This window comes from Amblyomma maculatum, chromosome 1 (assembly GCF_055883805.1).
Source record: "Amblyomma maculatum isolate TAMU_Amacu chromosome 1, ASM5588380v1, whole genome shotgun sequence".
Classification (NCBI taxonomy): domain Eukaryota; kingdom Metazoa; phylum Arthropoda; class Arachnida; order Ixodida; family Ixodidae; genus Amblyomma; species Amblyomma maculatum.
Window position 1 is genome coordinate 176,830,506 of NC_139344.1, and position 20,079 is coordinate 176,850,584.

At 45.3% G+C, this 20,079-nt stretch overlaps 1 protein-coding gene across 2 annotated transcripts in view; it reads right to left on the reverse strand.

Annotated features, from left to right (window-relative positions):
• Positions 1-20,079, reverse strand: part of LOC146204961 (nose resistant to fluoxetine protein 6-like) — an 88,205-nt gene that overhangs the window by 60,026 nt on the left and 8,100 nt on the right. The window lies entirely within an intron of this gene.

The window sequence follows — 20,079 nt, forward strand, 5'->3', positions numbered from 1 at the left end:
GTGATAGAACGCAGTGCCGCGGGCTTCCTGCAAAACGAAACAATATACCTGCCGGCCAGTTTAGTTCGATTTCAGAGACAGGCCGATAGGGATGACTGGTTGCGTATAAAGGATCTCTGAAGGACTGCAATGATGGCATCTACTTTTGCAAGAATGTGACCCGAAAAGCTAGAACCATCCTACAAGCAACCAAGGAATAAGCCAACGACAGCAATTGCAAATTTGTTTGGCACACAACTAGGAAACGAAACTTCTTGTGCGCCGCAAAGATGACCCTGCGCGCGTTATTGCTGGCTTACATGACATGGCTAAACCTAAACTCCCTTCATAGGCTGTACCTCCTTGTACCTCCTGAAGAAGTCCCTTCATGCGACCACCCATTTATGCATGAAATGCGCAATGCTCATCTTCAAGAGTGGTTTGTCGCATTACGCACCAGTTTTAAAATGTTTTAACTTGAACGCAAAGCTTAATTAAATACTAATGCGAGGAATTCAATATTCTCATCGATAGCTTTCAGTTCGCTCTGGGTGCAATTATAACAGAAACATGGCTTATTGATAATGATGCTTTTCGACTACATGATTTTACAACATTTTTTATGAATCGGTATACCTCTCGCGTTGGTGGTGTTTGTATTCTTGCTAGTAAAAAATCCACTGTGACATAATAGATGACCTCTACTGTAGCTCTGTTGGTGTTGAGGCTGTGCCAGTGCTAGCTAATAACGCTGTTTTCTTTTTTTTTTTTTATGCGTTCTACAGACCACCGAAATATGACATCTCCCGTTTTCTGGCATACCTCGAATTTTGCTTTAAATATGTCACTAAACATAAATAAGTTGTCATAAGTGGCGGCCTGAATATGGATTTGATGTACAGCTTAAACTTCGAAATACTGTTGAAATGCTTTTGCCATCACTAATGCTACAACAGCACCTACGGGTGACTTTAACATCAGAAACTCTATAAACCTGCTCATAAAAATAATTGCATCTTTCTTTACAGGCTCATGTGTTACCATTTGTGAACTCAGCGATCACGTGGGTACCTAATTACTGTGCACCAAAATTATTCGTAAGCGAGCAAAGTGCAATTTGCACTCAATTCAGCATGTAACACCAGAATTCCTCCCATATTTTCACGCAGACAGTTCATTAGTGGGCTGGAGCGAAATATATGTACCAAGTACCAACTAATTGAAGCTTTTACTCTGTCGTCTTTTTTTTTAATTCCTTCGCGCGTGCAGAACACATATCCTAACTTAGGTTAGAAAAAAAGCCAGCAAAATAAGAAAACTCTGGATATCACTAGAATTGTATGGCCGAACTGAAGAAAAATAACCTGTACCAGACATTTATTAAATCAAGAAGTCATTGCGCTCTCAAAGAATCCGCAAAGTATCAAAACAAACTAAACAGCAACATACGCTATGCAAGAAACCTTTCTTATAAAAAGTACTTTGACTCATGCAAGCATACGAATGATCACTGGAAAAATGTTGACTCGCTAGGTGGGTTTTCTTCTATAGCATTAAACTGGTGAGCAGAGTTATACCCGGTACGTGATAAATTTAATTAATTATTTACTATACAACACGGCGCTCATACAGATATACCTTACATTAACGTGGAAAGGCATCTGCATTGTGTTCTGCCTACGACATTGTTTTCGAAACAGATGCTCTCAGCTTTGGACCAAGGGCTGACGCCAAACGTATTAGATGTCGCCGCAGTGAGGGGACAAACTGTGTTTTGCAGTGCCCACGAAGCTTTTCGCGTTGGCGTAGCTTCTTCGCTATTAAATGCGAGCCTTATTTTTGCATGAGTCGCGTGAGCCGGGGGGAGTGACGAAGTGCGTTCGTAATCACGAGGTACTTTATCGACTAAAGTAGTGAAAGGCGAAAGCCTGAGCACCGCATTCTGCTACGTAATTGACATTATTTAGTAATTAATAATCAAGTAGGTAATTATTTATTACTTAAGCAACTAATTTATTTAATAATTAGTGATTAATGCAATTACCTAATCAGTCAATTGGTAATTATGTATTTGTAATTCATCATTGATTGATATATATGGTCATATAAGACACGCATACGCGCATACTGTGGTGGTGCTCTGTGATTGGTCGATACCTCTATGACATCATCCAGCCTCGGCCAATCAGAACGCCGCAAAAGCAGGACACATTTTGTCCACGACAGCATGGGCCATTAAAGGCTTTTTCCTTAAAAACAACGTTTCTCCCAAAAGCTGACCGAACTCGATCCTTCCCACATTACAGCATATATCACACGCGTTCTTCGGCACTACGGTGGAGGGACGGACTCAGGGAAATTAGATCTGAGCAGAGGTACTACATGAGCAAGAGGGTTAAAAGTGGCGGGGGCACGATTCCAAGCCTGCTCCACATTCCCTTGCGACGACTAAACCGGAACCGCGGAACGTTGCCGTGTGCTTTGGCTACGACATCACCGCAATACCAAACAATCATTTCGTGCAAACTGCGCATTTCAATCTCCTGTATTTTATTTCTTTTTATTGCTGTTGTTAATCTGATTTTCCGAGCAACTGCATAATTACGCGATGTTGTGTTTGAGTGTGTGTGGTCTGAAAGCATTGTGAATTCTGTTTTGTGCATAAGTGCCTGTTTGTTTTTGTCTTCCACCCATGCCAAGACAGGGGCAGGAACCCCGTCAAGCTACTAGTACAGTAGCTTTTTGTTCCTGCCCTGGTATTTTTGTACAAAATACTGAATAAAGGATTTGGATTTGGATTTGGTCACATCGCCGTCGTCGTCATTGAAATGTCCGGGAAACATGGCTGGAAGAAGCTAGTCTTGTCCTCATCTCTTGTGGTCGCCGAAGAGTAAATAGCGCCTTGAACAGTGTGCGACGGGCCCTTTTGTCCAAACGCACCCCGCTCTGGTCACTGATGTTAGTCTGCAGAGCCGCAATAATCGTTCTATTTCCTGGTTCACAACGGGCTGCCATCGGGGACGCAGTTGGCGCCAGCAAATCAGCATCCCAATTCCCAAAAACCTTTGGCGCGCTGTCGCGGTTGGCCAGCTCTTGACCGCGCTCTGCTATATATCAAGGTTTGTGAAACGTGCACAGACGCAAGCCAGAAAATATCTGTCCCCGCGGGCAAAAATATTCTTGGCGCCAGCTGTAGCTTTCACTTCTGTGCCAACAGGTTGTAAGGCGGAGAACAGTTGTATCTGATGTCACATTCATTCGACGTTTCTGTAATGCCCGAATCGTTTCCTTAAGGTGTTTCTGGCGATACCACCGTGCAGTGGTGTATTTTTCTTCTCGCTTACTTTGAACGCCCTTCCAGAATTTAAAGGGTCAAACATTTGGCAGTGAGTACCAGTTTTAGTTCTTCATTACGAACCTAGAACTAAGTAGTCGTTGGCTCACAACTTTACATGATATATGTGACCTATGAAACGATACAATGCAGCAACGATCCGGCTTTCGATCGGTCGATCTTTAGCTCGAGAAGTTTTGTTGCTTCTTGAATAAGATTTAACCGGCGCCTCTTTTTAAGCGAATCATGCGATAGCTTGCCTGACCGATGATTAAGGTCATATTTTTCGCCTCTCTTTGTTCTCCCGTAACCATTACTTTGATCGTCATGGACACGCAGATGCCTTGGACAAGGCTGTTCTGATCTACACTACCCCTGCGGTGATACCGATGCAAAGTTTACGGGGCCAACAATACATGCTCATTGTTACCATTTCTAAATTACCACCTCAATTATCACCTCATGATCTCATGAAAGGCGGAATATAAAGGCCCGGCATATAGAGAGAAGCAGTTTTCGCCTAATTAATTATAAGTGGCGGCTATTTAATAACAACTGAATTCCACTTCAAGCCGCAAGCCGTTTGCTTCTAGCTTTCATTTGTCTCGACTACGATTGTGTAAATTAGCTCACTCAGAGGCTCCTGCTTGTTTTCCCCTTCCCCGCGCTTTGTGAAGTACGCTGATGTCTGCTCTCCATTGGAGAACGACACCGGTGTTAATGAACGGAGGTGCCGGCTGTGCCTGATCTGTCGGCCGCCGAGTGGCTGTGGCCTCTTCCCCACCGGGCCACTTTGCCGCCGGATAGCGCGCTCGTTGCCGGCGCCCACCGCGCCCGTTTGACGGCGGGCGCTTTCAGGAGCCGCGGAACTGGTTCGGCTCTACCTTGGCCAGATTGATGGATATCGCGGGCCGCTAGGCTTTTTCTTTCGACCCGTCCCGCAGCTCAGACGAATTTGCTCGCGTTCTGCGCGTGCGGGCGGCCGAATAACAACGTGTGAGTATGCAGCTCGCACGCTCGTCTCGAACCTTGGCAGGGAAGAAACACGAACAAGGCGCTGCTGTCCTGCGCATTGCCGTGCCACTGCAAGGCTGCACGGGTTATTGCCTTTATGCGCACTGCAGTGAAGTCGCCTGTAACGGACTCGGTAGCCTAGATAGTCGCAAGTAACTTTTGGTTGCTAGGTTGTTCTAAACTGCTTGCTCTGCCCTATTTAGTATACAACCATTTCATTGCTGGAACTCTGATCTGATGAAAATCAAATCTTTCAATGGTGCTCCGTGTCTGACGGTGTATTCCGTCCTAATGCCATTTCTTTTCATTCCCTTGTCTTTGGTCGAGTTAATTGTGATAGCCGAGTTACTCCAGTAGGCACTGATAATGATAGCAATGAGATAGAGCTGAGGGGAAAAAAAAAGTTATAGTATACAGGCCGAGGTGCATGTCGCGGTTTCAATTTGAGTCAGGTTGCCATCTTTCTAATCTTTAGCAAGTGTTATGAATTCAATCGCATATTCGTCATGAACTACTTCTGAGAGTGAAACTAAAGAATAGAGGTTCGCTAGAAAATTCAATCTGCTTTTAATGCGCTAGCACTTAAAGTCCCACTCATCGATTTCATCGATTAGTGTCTGAAGCTGCCTTACCTCAAAAATAACAAACTGAAAAAGAACGTTTTATGGCCGTGTGTGTGTTTCGATCCGATGGTGGCGCGAACATCTCAGCCTCGCTGGCCACTGCATTTAACCACTACTCCATCAACGCAGTTTTTTTTTTTCCTTTATTGCATAGGAAACCTCCCGAAAAAAAAAAAAAAAACTCGAACAGATTATGTCCCACATCACCGGGCTGCATAATGCGAGCCCGCCATACCACAGCAATTCTCCACCATCACAAATGTCAAGATTCTGGGAGGCACAACAAACACCGCGGTACCTAGGCAGCATATATTCATTCCCTGCACCAAAGTGCATTGCTCTAGGAGCGCAGACTTTGATGACTGTGGAGATTCGGCATGGCGGTCCATCACACAGCTCTTCTACAAACTAAATAGTCTCATCAACATAAACAAACCACAAGGCACATCGCAGTTTTTCTGAACACGCAGAAACCGAATACTAGGTGACGTGATTTCAGTGTCCCACCTAATGTTCGCTGTAATATGTCCCAGAAGAACATAGCATCATGGCACTGAATAATACAATGATCAGTGGTCTCGGCCGTGTGTTACACAAAAGGCAATGCACCGGCCATGACACAAACGTCACCGCAGTTGAACATCCCGCGTGCAAAACTGCTAGTCTATGGTGCTATGCTTTGCTCGTTGTCGTCTTCAGCTTGCATCCGTGTGCTTGACCTTGAAAATCTAGCCTCGAGTAGAAATCGCAGAGCTAGCACACCTAATTTAAATTTGGCCTAAAAACATGCAATCAGCCGTCTTTTTTTTTTTTTTTTTCTCGAAGCTATCAGTGGGCCGCGTTGTAAGGGGTTCTTAGAGAGCCATTCTTTTCCCTTTTTGTCTTACGTGAGAATCACCTTTACTACCAGAGTTTCCAGCATGTGCTCACTGACAGCGGGCACTGGCGTCTCAGGGGTGTGGCCAGTAGGAATGAAACAAAGAAAACAACTCAAGAAAAACTTGGCGGCATTGTTGGTGCGCTTCTAAACTGAATGTCTGCCACAGCGTCAATGCGATTGTGTCTGAAAAAAAATTGCAGATATAACCCATTCCGAGCGTGAATATGTGTAGCACTGAAAAAAAAAACAAAAAAAAAACAAAAACTTATCAGCGCACATGTGCGTACGAAATGTTATGAAAAAAAAAAAAACCTGAGTCGACCAAACTAATCTACAAATGATTTCCGCTAGTTCGCACAATTGAGCTATAAGTGAAAGTCTTCCTTTCTTCGCAGCTTTTAACTTATTTATGCTTCAGAATCCTGGCAGCGTTGCATGCGGGAATTCGGTGGTTCTGGTAAACAAGACAGTCGTAAAGCTGTCGACAGCCTTAGCTTTATGACTTCATGCTTACGTCGGGGGAAACGTTCTCGACGCGCCGGGTCTTAAGCGCATCGTGCTCTCCAAGAGTAATATTCGCGTCAGTGCGTCCTTGGAAGGTTGCACTCTGCCATCGTTAAAACTCTGCCCTCGAGCGAATACCGCAATGCCGGTCGAATTTTCCGCCGAAGCAGACAAATAGCCGCGGAAGAGTCCACGTGCGACCTCAGCGCGTGCCGATGGTCAGCTTAGCGCTCAGGAGCGTCAACGGATCGACCGGCGGCGGGATGACTGTCCCTGGAAGAGAGCCATGTGCGTACTCCGAAGCGATGATTGGCTCCGTTCGGTGAAGTGACCTCTGTCTTTGGCGCAGCGCCATCGAAGTAGCTACCTGGCCCCCTGGAAGACGCGTTCCTATTCGCGTCAGGGTCGCATCGAATGCAGCCACGCATCGGGCTGGCTGCATCCGCTTTTTAAGTCGCGTGGGCAAAGTAATCGCCGTAACTCAAGCATATGTTGTTGTTGCTGGCCTCTTGAAGAGTATGACGGAACAGCGTCTACTGCCCTAGGTTTTATTTTCCTCTTTGCTTTTGCCCATCCATCCCCAACATTGTCACACATGCATGCATGTCCGGAGTGTACATGTTTGTACGAGTGTTGACACGTATGCCGATATCGCTTGGCGCGTAAACTCATGTCGCATGCATGACTCTTTTATAATTTTCGGTACTCTAGCTTTCTTAGAGGCCACCGAAATCTCCATTTTGCTGTCTCATGCCTTTTTAAGGTTCTTTTACTGGAATAAATGACGTTTTTGTGCGTTTGCCTCTAACCGATAGGCCCGTTTCACTGCAGCATTAATGGAAACTGCTAGACGGAAAGAGTTCGAACGTCGTCCAACATAGCCAAACACAGATATTATGGCAGGGTAATCAACGCCAGCCTAGGTGACGAAGAACGTGCTTGTCGGTTTGGATACTAAGCTCTCGTGTTGGTAAATGTCCATCTTAGCGTATGTGTCGGTGCAAATGTGCTTTTTCAAAAGAGTATAATAAAAACAGCAATACGCAAAAAGGAAAAAAAAATACCCCTGATTTACTTCGTTCAACTAAACCCGACGTAGGTGCGCTAGCAATATCACTCTCTTTAACTTTGTAGGTTTTTGTGAGTTAGAGCGAAGGGTGTTTAATCACCTACTTTCTTAAGTGTTTATGTTACCTGTACCTTATCCCTGAGAGTCTTTACCAGTGTCATCCTCGTCGGTAGTGGCGGACGTCGAATGTCCGTTGTTACCGCGAATGTCATGTAGAACGTGATACAAGGGGAGCGTGGAGCTGCGCGATAGCCCCCTTAAGCTAAACAATGACATCAAGGCACCTAGATTTGAGGGTTTCCTTGGCCTAGTCAGCAAACAAATGTAGGGAAAATGCGGTTCTCATTATGAAATGCATACGAAAAAGCCAACAGCCACAGTTACCAAGAAATCACAAGGCAATGTTTTTTTTTTTTTATCAGTGTGAAAGTGTAATGCTATTGTGGAGTCATTTGATTAGAAAGGAGAAGAAGAAACGACCTAATGCCGCCGGTCGAGATGAGATACGAATTCATGACCTCCGTTCTTAGTTTACTTAGTGATTGTGCTGCCGCACGCATGTCGCCTTTAGTTTAGCACAGTAAATAGGGGGTTAGTTATTTTAAATGCAGACGCAAGCATCGTGTACATGTTCAAAGCTATAGTTTACTACGGAATATCCGCAACATTCGAAGTACAGACGCCTCCAAACACTGTTTTACGATCACTGAAGTTATTAGCTACGCAGGGCACACTTTCAAACCATACACTAATTTTGAAAGACAAAATCTATATAAGTTTTTTCCTCTTTTGTTATCACATATATAGATGTCGCTATAGATTCAAACTGTTGTCTCGTTCTAATCGTTCTGTTCATTGATGGGGCTGCGACACTCTTCTTTAAAGTCGCTGACTAAATTTATAGTTTCGTTACAGAAACACCATGGCGACAGCTGGCGCGGCGAGGTTTCTGTCTTTGCAATTAGCCGCTACTACTGCGAAACCGATTCTTTTTTCTTTTTTTCCTGTCCACTTAGCTGCAGTTACCGCGAAACCTTCTTTTCCTCCTTTTCCACTTGGCTGCACCTGTTGCGCCGCAGGTTGCATCCACACACTGGTCGACTTTCTCCCTTGTGAGCAATCTAGTGCTAGCACACTCGAAGTAATTTCTTTACTTGAGGAACCACATGCTTGGGATGCGAAGCAGTGGGAAAGGCTGTAGGTCCAAGGGGGCCACAACATTAAGCGCAGACCACAGCAACCATCTATTTTCTCGTATGCAAAAACACTTACGTTTACTCAATGCCCGTAGAACACCCCTGGTGTGGTGGCATTTCCTTGTCTGATTTTAGGTCTGCACCGCTCTAGAGCTGCTTTTGGTGACTGGCAAAAGCCGGTTGAATCTTTATCCGTTCACGAGAGAACAGCGAGGGGTACCTAAACATCATCAATAATCTTTTTCTAAAACGAATTGCTCTGTCTTGGTGAATAAATATAAACGATAAATCTCAGGGTACATGTTTACAATTTTGAAAACTACGCAGGGGACAAGGCACCGAAACGAAGTAGACAGAACGTGCGTGCATAAGCACCTCCTCGAATATATAAGCTTCTTCTTTTATCTTCCCGTTGATATTTTTTCAAGTTGTGCGGCTGATGGACTCACGAGCAGTGTAAAAGGAAAGAGAAGGAACTGCTCCCACACCAGCATAGTTGTGCAGCTACTGAGAATACGTTTTAAGGCGAAAGTCTTTCTAGGCTAATGGTGCATCAGCTGGACGTTACCGCCGGACGCGTCATCAGGAAATATCCGGCGTATGAAGAGAGATTAAGGAAAGAAAAATGATTGGTAGTCACTGTTGCTGATTAATAGAGGTTAAAATAGAGATTGGTAGAGGCTATGGCTAATACTGGCTTTCAATGAACCATATGTCTCACGACGAATTCTAACGACTACGATTGATTAGAATGACTAAAAATGCTTAGTAATGGGTAGTAATGACTAAAATGACTATTAATAACTTGTAATGATCAATATGTCTAACGACAACTTGCAGAAATTACAATTGGTTATTAGTGATTAAAATGACTACAAATGACCAATATGCCTAACGACGACTTGTAACGACTGCAGTTGAGTAGAAATGACTACAAATGCTTAGTAATGACTTGTAGTGACCAATATATCTAATGACGACTTGTAGTGACTACAATTGATTCAGTTCCGTTCAGTCGTTCAGTCGTGCCCGACTCTTCGCGACCCTATGGACCATATCATGCCACACTTTCCGGTCTCTCACTATCTTCCTATCACATAACTTCATCTGCAGGACCTCAAGGATGCCATCTAACCATCGCGTTCGCTGCTGCACCCCTTCTCCGGTGACCCTCAACCTTTCCCAACATCAAATCTTTCTTCAGCGACTCCTCTCTTCTCATCAGATGACCAAAGTAGCTGAACTTTAACTTTAGAATTTGACCCTCCAATGAGCAGTCAGGGTTTATGGTCGACAATATCGACTGATTTGATCTTCTGGCCGTCCAAGGAACTCTCAAGAGTCTCCGCCAGCACCACAATTCAAACGCGCCAATTCTTCGGCGGTCAGCCTTCTTCACAGTCCAACTCTCGCATCCACACATCACAACTGGAAAGACCATAGCACGAGTTATACGGATCTTGGTTGGCAGACTAAAGTCTCTGCTCTTTACTAGGCGGTCAAGGCTAACCATGGCTCTCTTTCCCAGAAGCAGGCGTCTCCTAATTTCATGGCTGCAGTCTCCTTCCGGGGTAATCTTGGAGCCCAAGAAGAGAAAATCTGTCACAGCTTCCACTTCTTGTCCCTTGATGCTCCAGGACTTGATAGGGCAAGACGCCGTGATCTTTGTCTTTTCAATGTTCAGTTTAAGCCCAAACTTCTCACTCTCTTCTTTTACGCGCATCAGAAGTCTCTTTAGTTCCCCTTCACTTTCTGCCATTTAAGTGGTATCATCCGCATATCTTAGGTTGTTGATACGCTTTCCAGCAATCTTCACTCCAGCTGAAGACTCGTCCAGACCGGCCTTCCTCATGATGCACTCAGCACATAGGTTAAATAGGCAGGGCGACAGTATGCAGCCTTGTCTCACTCCTTTCTCAATCGGAAACCAATCAGTAAGACCATGCCCAGTTCTGACTGTGGCCTCTTGCCCTTCATACAGGTTCCTGAGGAGACAGGTGAGGTGAATTGGAACTCCCATCTCTTGGAGAGCTTGCCACAATCTGCTGTGATCTACGCAATCAAACGCTTTCGCATAATCAATAAAGCAGAAGTAGATGGGTTTCTGGAACTCTCTTGCTTTTTCCATGATCCAGCGAAGGTTGGCAATCTGATCTCTAGTTCCTCTGCCCTTGCGAAACCCAGCTTTCACGTCCGGAAGCTCCCGATCCGCATACTGCTGCAGCCTACCTTGCAGGATTTTCAACATCACCTTGCTAGCATGCGAAATAAGCGCGATCGGGCGGTAGTTGGAACAATCTTTGGCACTGCCTTTCTTTGGAATGGGGATATAAACTGATCTCCTCCAATCCTGTGGCCACGGCAGGATTGTCCAAATCTTCTGACATAATGTATGCAGAATTTTAACAGCGTCATGTTTGAGGTTTTAAAGCAACTCAGCTGGAATGCCATCAATTCCGCTAGCTTTGTTCTTAGCAAGGCTGGCTAAGGCACATTCAACTTCACTCTCCAGGATGCCCGGCTCGAGATCAGTAATTACAACAGTCTTATGTTGGCTTTGCACATCCGGATTCTTCTTGTACAGTTCTTCTGTGTATTCCTGCCGCCTCTTCTTTATCTGTGAGGCTTCAGTGAGGTCTATGCCTCGTTTCTCCTTTATCACGCCCAGCTTAGCACAGAAGCTTCCTTTGATATCTTTGATTGTCTTATACAGAGCTCTTGTGTTCCTCAATTGGCTGTTGTCCTCAGCTGCTTGGCACTGTATGTTCAGGAAGGCATTCTTATCTCTCCTTGCTATTTTCTGAAAATCCGCATTTTGCCATCCTCCTTGCCATCCTCCTTTCTTCAGCTATTTGCAAAGCCTCTTCAGATAACCAGTTTGCTTTCTTGCATTTCTTTTCCTCTGGAACTACCTTAGTAGCAACTTCTTGGATCACTGCCTTGTCGTGGCGGATGGGCTTGCGAAACTCGATGAAGTCGAGAGCTCTGCTGTATAGGGCCCCCCAAGATAGACAGGTCACGGCAGAGAGTTCTGACGAAATGTGATTCACTGGAGATTGACTAGAAATGACGACTAGAAATGGCTAAAATGCTTAGTAATGAGTAATAATGACTAAAATGACTATATATGACCAATATGTCTAACAACGACTTGTAACGACTACATTTAGTTAGAAATGACTAAATGGGCTTGGTAATGACTAGTAATGACTGCTGTGCGAGGCCAAGAGAAACAAGAAAAGAGAAATCGGTGCCAAGAGAAAGAGGCGAATGATAAAAGGAGAAAGAGGCTTTCGCCGCTCACCTCTTAAGAAATATATAAGAAATCCTGTAGTTTTTTCCAGTAGGCGTAAAGAGATAGTTGCTATATAGTCAGCGTTCTGTGTTGCCGTTTCCTCAGTCCCCGGGTTTTGCAGCTTTCCATTCAAGTCATGTGTAAACAACGCACATCGTCACTCTATTAGCAACCCCATGTCTTCCAAAGCGTCATTTCCCGTCTGTACGCGCCTTATTGCTGCTAGTAGGTCGTTCACTATTTTTTTATAAGTCGTGATTGTTCGGTAATAGTAAAAGTACCACGCGGGCCGGTCTGTGTTTTCTATATGCTGTCGGCCGGCGAGTGGAGAACACGACCAGAATCGCAATGCACTCGGTGCAACTTGAGCATCGTCGGCTGCACGCACGCGCATTCCCCTTGTAAAGGCTACGTTACATAAATGAGCAAAATGTATGTTTCCACATCGGACTAGCGCCTTTAATGGTGTTTCGGTCTGGTCAGCATCAATCAGTAATAGATCGTCCAAAGCTGTTTGTTCATTTGTCCTTCAGTTGGGCAGCGCATGCTAGACCAGAGAATAATTATACTGCATGGTGCAATAGGCGTTTGGCAGCTGAGTTCTTCAGAACTTTTTCCTTTGCGAGATCGCTCCGGCGAGGCCACAGTAAGGAGCGGGCAGGTGGCGCCTTCTTGCACAAGGAGAGCCTCGAGCGACACTTCAAGTCTCAGCTGCATGCCGCCTTATAACCTTATAACTTACCGGCTTACGTTCTTTGTACTTGGCAGACTCTGCGTGAGTTCTCGAGTATTCAGCGCATAGCAGAAGGATGAACACTTGATCGCACCGTCGACGCGAAACGCGTTACGCATCACTGGGGTTCACCCTCCGAAGGTTTTCACCCGTGACCAACGAAGCGTGTTGTGAACCATGATTCACAGGGGGAACTCTGCGATGTTTTCGCTGCCGTGCCAAAATGTCAGAAAAAACGGCAGGTCATATAAAGTGCAATGCTTGCTGGTTTGGCTCACCCCACAACATTAACGTTGAAGGATAAACCTAAGAAAAAAAAATGAAAACTTCGACAGCAAGCGCCGCCAACATCCCTACGCAATTGAAAATGCGCCAGCGTGGTCTAATTAAATCAATCCAAGGACAGAGAAATGGTCGAAGGACAATTGTGCCCATGCCTCCCAACCTACAAAAAGACAGCCACTTAAATGATTACCCGGTCCGCTTTTCCCTCTTCCAACAAATTCCTTGTTTACGCGCCGCTTTTCCTCCACTCACGATCCAGATGTCGTAGGTACTGAAGCGCTCGGCTTGAGTGGCCAGCTGGTTTGTACACTAGTCATGCCTTCACATTCTTTCCTTTTAACACGTAAGCTACAGCGAGTCCGAAAGAGTTGCCACCAGGCCCATATCTTTGGTATAAACACTTGCCTACGAATCCTGCTTCCACCTAAATAGAAGCCACTCCAACAGCTCCATCCATGAAGAGCATACGCCACCTTGGTCCCCAGACAGGGGTCTTAGAAGTACTATGGCCAGGCGTCCCTGGATAGCCACCCTAAATGTATTTGCGTGCGTGTAATGCAGATCTTTCATGCTAAGCACGAGCGAAAATCGAGCAACATGCCGGTCACCGCGAGGGGTGGTTTTCCGTTATTTATTGTGCCTTTCGTACCCTAAAGCTCATATTGACCCCACATTTAATCGAGTAAAGCGAAGTGGCTTTAATGTAATTCCGGTCACCTTCTCAAGCACTGCCTCCGAATGGTTGGCCGCAATTTCTTTTTCCCCGCCTCGTACTGCTTGGCCGTATTCTAAACACGTTGTGTGCAAATACATCGAGTAGGACGTCGTGCATTCGAACCTCGTTAAGTGAACATTTACTAACTGAGATTGGAAAAGGTTGTTTATTTGTCAAATGAGAAAGATGTTCCCGGATAAAGGAAGGAAAGCTGCTTAAAGCCACTTCGCTGGGCTCGTAGCACCATACGTGGTAGCATTAGCATGTCACGTGCGGAATGGATGACCTACTATAAAGCGTGCAACCGTAGTCTATTGAAATAATGAGCTATATGGCGCATACACAAATGGATCCCGGGCAAGCGCAGTTTCCGGTGTTCTTTGTGTTTCATGAGGTCTTGCACTATGTATTATAGAGCATACGTCGCGCCAATTTGGACACTTGCCATTTTAAAGCGCTGCTGAAGCCACTGAATGTTTGTAATAGAAGTTCCACAGCAGTTCATAACTTCTTAAAGCTTTCTGGGCGGAAGATGTAAACAAAAAAAAAGAAACTAACGGAGCTCAGAAAGAAAACAATATTGTAATTGCGTTGGCAGACGTGGTGGTACATAAAAATGATTGGATACTATGCAAGCAAAGCGCTGCAAGAGGAATAAGGAAACGTAATTCTCAGTGACATTTCGGTATGTGCTTACTACGTTGCGAGAAAATAACTCTGATTTCGTATGAATGACTTTCTTGGGAATCAATCTTCATTAAAGCACATGCATGTGCTTCAAAGGTCGTTATCTACAGGCCACAAGTACACCACTAACTTGTGGTACTCCGATTGTCGGACGTTTAGGAAAATTATTTCAGATCTCAAGGGGCTGCATTTTTTTGTCTATTTTTTGGTTACCTGTAAAAAGATGTACCTTCGTTGAGATTGTTAGTTTAACAGGAAAGGTAATGAAGCGTCCACACAGCTGCTTTTTCCACGTTTCTTTATCTGCCTACGAATAAATGCACTACTTTTCCTGTAAACATCTCTGGCTTTCAAGAGACTGTCAGTTTTGTTCGTATTATGCTATTCATTGTGCTTAACCGGATTTCAATATTTTACGAATTTTAAGTTAGCGGTTGTACCCTCTAGTGACAGAGACTTCATTTAAGAGTTACGCGGAGTTTTGCGGCCAGCATCTGCAGACATGTCGGCGACAAATAAGCTGGTAGCACAAGCAATATTTAAGGCGAAAGACTGTCTTGGCTCATGGGGGGTGCAGACGGAAGTGTCGGCAAAACCGTCCGCAGAGAATGTGGACAGTATGTGTTTGCACGTACTGACACGTACCAAAGAAAAAAAATCCTTTCTCCATCGGGAATCGAACCCTATCCCTCTGATCCCCAGCCTATAGCGCGCAATCCACAATTTCACGCCGGGCTTTTTTTTCTGTTTTCTTTATTGGATAGGAAAAGTTCTGAGGTAGAGAAACTAAAGCAGGCAATGCCTCAAATCATTGAGCCGCATAATGCAAGGCCGATATAACCAAGCAATTCCCAAATGCCAAAGTTTCCGAGAAACAGATTGGAATTCTTGTCACGATGACGATGGTAGTTAGTGATAGTGATGATGATGATGATGATGATGTTAATGATAGCGGTGATGGTAGTGACGACGGCGATGCAATTAATGATAGTGATGATAGTGGCAATGACGATTACAGTATAGCTAGTGATAACGATGATGACGATGACTGTATTTAGTGATAGTGGCAAAAGGAAAAGGTTTTGCATTTCCGGTTATTCAAACTTCCGTAATCCTGTAATTTTTTTTGTATGTCAGTCGTTGTCCATCCATCAGAGAGCGTCTTGTGAGCTGGATATGAACCATTCCATCTCACCTGTAAGTCTGACGGGCCTTCTGATATGCTGAAACCGATGTTGCCATCACAAATAGAATTGGACTTGGGGTCTTTCAGCAGGGTGCCACATCGCCAGTGTACGCGGTCCTTGGCTAGTTGAATCATCAGCTCGCATAGCGCTGGATGAGACGATGCGTTGAGGATGGTGATTTAGGTTAGTTGCATATAGCTGCCCAGATCTTCCTTCTTCACAATTTGCGTTATGTATTTTTTTCTCCTGTCGAATGTTAAAATCTACTTTTATGTCAAAAATCACGCGTTACATGCGTGGAATTGAAGAACCTCATCAACACTGCTTTTTTGAAACCCATTGGGGAGACACTGCGATGCTCATAGGTAGAACTTGACAGCCTTTTCGACACGCCCCGCAGCGGTGGTGCAGTACGTGGTTAGGGCGCTTCACTTCTGGGCCCAAGCATGCGGTATCGAATCCTGGCCGCGGCAGCTGCTTTTGATGGAGGCGGAAAGCAAAGCGCTCGTGTGCTGTGCGATGTCAGTGCACGGTAAAGGACCCCACGTGGTCAAACCTTTCAGAGCCTTTCACTATGGCTTCTCTCATAGCCTGAGTCGTTTCGGGACGTTAAACCTCTTAAACAAAACCAAACGTTTTCGACGCAAGTCTGAATGGAACATGGGATGCATTGGACATGTGCAGTGCGATGGCTGAAACTGATAGCGGACACTGGTGGCAAACAATTACTCAAAATTTCCGTTTTTTTTTGTTTGTTATCACCTTTTGTTATTTGTGCACTGGTCACTGAAATATACATTTTTACGCCCCGTCAGCCATTTTTAACTACCCTGTATATACAGTCACGAAGAAAGAGAGAGAGAGAGAGAGAGTGTGTGTGTGTGTGTGTGTGTGTGTGTGTGTGTGTGTGTGTGTGTGTGTGTGTGTGTGTGTGTGTGTGTGTGTGTGTGTGTGTGTGTGTGTGTGTGTGTGTGTGTGTGTGTGTGTGTGTGTGTGTGTGTGTGTGTGTGTGTGTGTGTGTGTGTGTGTGTGTGTGTGTGTGTGTGTGTGTGTGTGTGTGTGTGTGTGTGTGTGTGTGTTCCAGATTCTACTCGACCAACATAACGGGTGGCTCCCACTCAACAGGTTTCTTTAGGTCTGTGGGACATTCCATTCACTCATTTGATTTATGTACTGTCATGCTAACTTCTACTTCGCGAAGTATGCTAATAATGTAAATAATGTTAACTGCATAATGGAGTCATACACGAGCCACCGCATCAGAAATGTTGTTTGGTGTCTTTGATGACAGTCGATGGCATTGGGGCAAGGAGTGGTTTGTTTTTGATCACCTTCAACTTTCCTGCAAAAAAAAAAAAAAAAAAGATAAATATATGAAATGTGGTTTTTGTGATTAAAAAGAATGAAAGCGAAAAGAGAGGGGCAACGCCGATACTTTGGCCCATCTACCAGCGGCTATAGCTGAGACCCACATTACGTGAAAAGGGCGAAAATTCAATTATCGGAAATGTTGGACGAGATGTCACGTCTATTGAAACGATGAAAAGAGGTCTCACAGCCGAAGCGGCGGTCAAGAGTGCAGCCCAATAAGGATTTCCAGGATCGCGGCCACGATGTGCATTGCTATGATCATCGCATTCGTTTGGAGGGGCGCGATTTCTGCGGCTAAGACTTATGGGATGCGAAGGTGGTCGCCGAAAGGTATAGCAGCTGTCCGTTTCTCAAGAGTACTTGAGGCATCACAAGAGGAGATAACACCTCTAAGACAGCCGCTTGGCACGTGCTTAAGGCGCCGCACCCCTGCCATTCAAGTTCTTCATTCTCCTACCGGCCTTTCACCGTGCTGCTACAGCCTTGGAGGTCATTAGCTTATGCCCGGACTAATATACGTTACAAAAAGAGCAAACACGGCCTTAAAGGCGTCTGCTGCTTCTAATCTTATTGTGACTGTGACGTTGAAAGTATGTTAAGGCGCAATGGGAACTGCTGCGACGGGAATTGCGGCAGCCCCAGTGTCGTCTGATGAGACGCAATGAGGGCAGTCACAACTTTTCTACTACTTCAGGTTTCAGGCAGACCCACCCTTTCGCAAACAATGGGTTTTATTGAAGCAAAAGCACTAGAAGGGAGCCTGTTCGGTGCGCCAAGCTGTGTAATTGGTGCAGCATTTATGGTACACTCATTTGAATAACGAGCGTCAGCGCCGTTAATCCACGGGACACCCATTCTGGCTCAAGGTGACTGCAGCGCCAACGCCACTATATGTCGTGTCCCCTTTGTTGCCTGAAAATTCCCATTTCAACGGCAAATCTCTGGTGCCTCGGTTTAAGGCACAAGTATATAATGTATGTGTGCACGCAATTCTCGGATTTACCCCCCCCCTCCCCCCCCCTTTTTTTTTTTTTTTGACAGAAAAGCTCATGCTGCAAACTAACTCAATTCATCTCCTCCACAGAGGGAAACGCTCGGAATTTGGGTCATGGTATTACATTCTTTTCTTCTCTTTGAAGAAAAACTGCAATAGAAAACAAACTGGGGATCTGCTAAATGGACGTCATATGCTTTTCCGAAGAAGTAACAATTTGAATATTCACAGATCTATCCGCAGTAGAGAAAAAAAAAAAAAAACAAGAACTTGCAAACCTTAGAAAGAAACTAAACTCGAATATATTCGCAACATTCCAAACATTGTGAGTGATAAAAACGAGCCACTCTTAATAGCTACTCTTAGCACAGCGTTTATTTTGTCTTTGAAAGTATTTTTTAACGTAGCGGTAACAGGTGGAGAAAGGCAACAGGTAATATGCCTGAAACTTTTTCAGCTAAGTTTCAGCCAAGACGTTTTTGCAATGCCCAGTTGGGAACCATCTGTCCCTTTAGTCACATGTTGAAATTGTCGTGAGCTTGCGCTACGTACAAACTTTAGTGAAAACTAGAGATGTGCTATAGTTATTAATGATGATGCATGAACAGGCCAAGATCGGCATAGAAGACGCGTGCCATGCCCTGTCGCTGAGTGACAAAGACCACAACGATGAAACTGCGCAGCCATTTGATGAAATACATGTATGCTCCTGCTATAACTGCGGGCCATTTCTTGCTTATTTACACGCATTGATAGACTATTATTGTTGAGAAAACTGCACTTCTGTAAAGAGAAAACTGAAATCGCAAAAATAATGCGATACCGTCTTTGAATGCGAAGAATGCTGAGAGTTGCCAATTCGACCGGCATAATATTGCCCTCGCATTCCCCAACACAGCAGTGTGCAACAGCTGGAGCCGGACCGCGCTAACTGGCAAGCTGGAACTCGAATGGTGCGCTCCTTACATCGTTCTCGATCATTCTACTTATTCGTCAATACGAAGGCGCATTAGCCATTTGCGGTGCCTTGTTATTAGACAGATGATATCGAAAGTGTGTCCGAGAAAAGATTTCTGCACCCCCCCCCCCCCCCCCCCCTCTTTGCGTTGGCTAGTGGAACTTTGTTACGCAGCTACGTTGCGAAATTCACCAGTAGTCCTCTAGAACTTTCCAACTAATGCACCGCGCATTGTTCGCTGGACTGTTTTTCGCCCCTGGTGCTCCAAATCTACCGTGTCTACGGCAGGAGCGCATTCAGTTCAGTTCAGTCGTTCAGTCGTGTCCGACTCTTCGTGACCCTATGGACCCTGTCACGCCACGCTTTCCGGTCTCTCACTATCTTTCTAACACCACATAACTTCATCTTCAGCGCCTCGAGGATGCCATCTAACCATAGCGTTCGCTGCCTACCCCTTCTCCGGTGACCCTCAACCTTTCCCAACATCAAATCTTTCTCCAGCGACTCCTCTCTTCTCGTCAGATGACCAAAGTAACTGAGCTTTAACTTTAGAATTTGACCCTCCAATGAGCAGTCAGGGTTTATGGTCGACAATATCGACTGATTTGATCTTCTGGCAGTCCAAGGAACTCTCAAGAGTCTTCGCCAGCACCACAATTAGCGAACAGTAATAACTCGGCGCCCAGGGATCGCTTGGCAGCTCTAGGCGAAAACATTTCATACAGCAATATGACATCTCATACGTTGGAATGGTAATGTGCAAAAACTTATCTGTATGTCAAATAGCACGAATCTGACTCCTTCCCGCGCTATCAGTGCCCTTGCTTTGCAGCCTGGCCCTCGTCATTACGGGGCAACCATCTCATACAGGCCTTCCATAGACCCTCAGAGATGGGACAGGCAGTCAGACCAGCAGCGCGAGGACACAGCTCGGGGCAAGGATTCGATATCATGGACCAGGGCAACAGTTGAGTAGCTCTGTTTCTTGCCCCCCCCCATCGCGAGAGCCCGATGCTGATCGGTATCGCCCCTGCACCCCCACAGACCCCCCGGCACTGTTTGGGCACTGATGAAAAGCAAAGCAAAACAAAAATGCTACCGACGTCTGCAGTGCCATTGAAAGACACTATCGCAAGGGTGACCGCGAGCGCACGAAGCCTCAGCTTGGAGGTTGATAGAGAGTAAATCCTCCCCCCCCCCCCCCCCTATCATTTGCAGTGGAGCTTTAGATGGGCAGTTGCTTTGTTTATTTATT